Source organism: Leucopleurus acutus (assembly GCF_964270905.1).
Source record: "Leucopleurus acutus genome assembly, chromosome: 3".
NCBI classification, from domain to species: Eukaryota; Metazoa; Chordata; class Mammalia; order Artiodactyla; family Delphinidae; genus Leucopleurus; species Leucopleurus acutus.
The window spans coordinates 77191042-77194568 of record NC_139145.1 but is presented as its reverse complement, the minus strand read 5'-3'; the positions used below and the strand labels follow the sequence as shown (position 1 = coordinate 77194568).

Sequence of the window (3527 nt, the reverse complement as noted above, 5' to 3'; positions counted from 1 at the left end):
ACTAGCATAGGGATAAGGAGGCTGAGTGTGCCTTGTTATAAGAAGTGGGCTAGGGATGCTTTTGTTTTATTACGGAAACCTGTAATGACGGCACTGGCTCATAGTGGGATGGCTGTTCCCACATTCATTAAGAGCTGTGTGGTGGGTGAAAATGAGCGGGGCAGTAGTCTGAGGAGATTGGTTGACCCAATAAATAGAATGCGTGATATTAGTATTAGTGATCAAGCTTGTCCTTTATGATTATGGATACCTATTATTTGTTTTGATATGAGTTGAATTAGCCATTGTTGAAGGGAAATTATGTGATTATTAATTAGTCTTTTTGATGTTGGAAATAAAATACTTGGGAATATAATGATCAGAATGACTATGGGGAAGCCTGTTATTATTGGGGTTACGAAAGGGGCAAATAGATTTTCATTCATACTGTTTCTCAAGGGATAGGTTGTTTTTGCACTTTAGTGAGTGTTGATTTTGGGTTGGGGTAGTAGATGTGTTTTGAGATTTTTATTTGAAATATAAATAATGATAGAAATATAGATGAAATAGTAATAGTAATATTATTACTAGGACAGGTAAGGATAGTAGAAGCAATGCTGCTGTGGTTAGTACTTGTCATACGAATAGTGGTGTTTGGTACTGGGCTATAGCGGGTGGTTTTATGTTCATGATAGTAGTGACAAAATTAACAGCCCCGAGAATTGAGGATACGCCAGCTAAATGTAGAGAAAAAATAGTAAGGTCAGCTGAAGCTTCTTCATGTGCTGAGTTGGGTGGGACCCGGCCTCGCTGCCTTTCCCCGCGCCGCTGCCTCGCTTTCTTGCGCCCGGACTCGCCCTCGCTCCCACTCGGCGGCGGCCGGAGCGGCAGAGGCAGTAAAAGCCCGCCTCTATGATGAAGTTCAGGCCCTACCAGACGCGGACCTATGACCGCGAGGGCTTCAAGAAGCGGGCTGTGTGCTTGTGCTTCCGGAGCGAGCAGGAGGACGAGGTGCTGTTGGTGAGCAGCAGTGGGTACCCAGACCAATGGATTGTCCCAGGAGAAGGAATGGAGCCCGAGGAGGAGCCTGGCGGTACTGCCGTGAGGGAGGTTTATGGAGAGGCTGGAATCAAAGGAAAATTGGGCAGACTCCTGGGCATATTTGAGAACAAAGACCGAAAGCACAGACATATGTTTATGTTCTTACTGTCACTGAAATACTAGAAGCCTGGGAAGATTCTGTTAATACAGGAAGAAAGAGAGAGTGGTTCAAAGTAGAAGATGTCATCAAAGTTCTCTAGTGTCATAAGCCTTACATGTCGAGTATCTGGAAAAACTAAAGCTGGGTTGTTCTCCAGCCAATGGAAATTCCACAGTCCCTTCCCTTCCAGATAGCAACACTGTGTTTGTAACTGCTGCACAGACCTCTGGGCTGCAGTCTAGTGTGGGACAGAGAGAACTGGAAGGACCTCTTCCACCATGTGCAGTCTCATGGGCAGAGGCTTTATTATCCTTGGCAAACATCTGAATGACACTTGCAAACTGTCTGAATTTGCCATGCAGGATTTTCAAACAATTTGCGTAAACTGTCTGGATTTGCCATGCAGGATTTTCAAACAATTTGCATGTTTTTTTTTCAGATGCTTTCAAATCTTCTTTAAAAAAAAGAAAAAGTGCAAAATATTTTAACAAGCCAAAGCCATGTGGAATTTTTTTTAGATGCCTTAACTGTGCCCCCAGCCCACACACCTTGTTATTTTGGTTGGCATTTTCACAGCATTTTTTTCTCAGTTTTTTGTCCATTTGATGTCAGTCTGTGGTTTTTGTCAGATCAGCTTATTCATGGGTATATTTTCCCCTTAAATTGTTTTCTCATTCACAGTATTAACATATTCAACAAATCCTTCTGTTGTGGGAATTTACGACAATAATTCTTGATATTAAAGCAGTCCATCAACCCCAAAACTTGTTTCATAGGATCACAATTTTGATTCATAGATTCCAGATTTTGGACTATTTCTATATGGCCCTATTTTCAGGAATTTGTCAACACATTTATCTCAATTTTCGTAACTGGTATTATGTCCCTAACTACCTGATATGGCCAGTTCCCCTAAAACTCAATAGTCCTTTAACACAGAGTTTAACTCTATAGAGCTGGTGATTGTTAGGCAGGTACAGTAAGCAAAATGCATGTAGTACATAACATCTTATCATGAAAACTGTATTCATGGAATTTGAGTTAGCATGTTCCATTGACAATTCCCTTCATCCATAATCTCTCTTTACACAGAATACACGAGAACCATATTTCCCTCAATGTAAATTGCTTTTAAAAACATATTTCCAGTTTTTTTAATTTAGTGACATCTCTTCAGTTAAACTTTCTGGTTACCACCTTAAATGCCAGTCCGTGCTAACTGCCTCACAATTGAGTGAAATGGCCTTCTTGTTCAGCTATTACAGACCTAGATTGTTAAGGCACCTTGGAACATCTCATCTTTTACAGCTGGTCAGTAGGTACTAGTTATCATATAACTAAATATTGGGGCACTGGAACATACCTGAACTGAGAATTACTTTGTCTTACACTTGTTCTTATATTCACTTAAATCCAAGAATCCCATTTAAAACACATAAATAGATGGGATTGTTTGAAACACTTGGTACTTCCCTGACCAAGTCAGAAATGAGGTGGGGCGAGTGAAAGATGATTCCATATGTAGACATTCGTTAGCGTCTTGTAAATAATTGTAACTGGTGGAATATAAAGTAGAAAATAAGCATAGTTATACATTTGTTCTATAAATTGTTAACCTTTAAAAATATAATTGCTGCTAAAAATAGAGTGCTGTTACACCTAAGGAAAATTGGTGCCACTGTTTTGAAAATATCTTGTGCCATAAATGCAGCTGAACTAAATATAAATATTGGTTCACAAATTAATGCTGTCAAAGGAATGAGTGAAGTAGAAAAACTTTTAACCAATGACATTTCATTCTAATTTATGTAGTGTGATCAAACATGATCATCCAGAATTTTTATATTTTTTTTTGTACAGAGGTTATGTATTCTGGATGGTTTTTTTTAAAGGAAACATTTTAAAATGGCACAGATTGACACTTTGTATCAACCTTCAATGGACTAAGTTTTTTTCTCAGTAACCTCTGAAGTTTCTTTAAATTATATACTTAACGCAGCAGAGAAACTGGATTGTTTTTGTATATAAGACTGTGTCCACCTGAAATGTTATCAGAAGTACTGGGGGTGGGGGGGAGGGCTGGGTATCTTGTATATGATATTATTAGAGGTAATAATGCATGAACATATTTTATAAACTCTTGGACTATGTATTTGACATGTAAAATATGTACAGTATTAATGTCAGCCATTTCTTAAAAGTGAGCCTATAAGTATTGTTGTATAATTTTCTTTGGTCAGAAACATTTGGACTAAGTAGTGCCACAGGGTCAGGATTTTCTTCAGTGCCATTTAGCAAACCACCTGTCTTTAGTCTATGCAACTAGCAAAAAATTGTATAATGCATC

The 3527-nt window shown here is 38.6% G+C and overlaps 1 pseudogene across 1 annotated transcript; it reads left to right on the top strand.

Annotated features, from left to right (window-relative positions):
• Window positions 1-891: 891 nt before the first annotated feature.
• On the top strand, window positions 892-1507 carry LOC309958928 (diphosphoinositol polyphosphate phosphohydrolase 2-like; annotated as a pseudogene). Its single transcript has one exon. The product of its transcript is annotated as a diphosphoinositol polyphosphate phosphohydrolase 2-like (transcript).
• Window positions 1508-3527: the final 2020 nt, after the last annotated feature.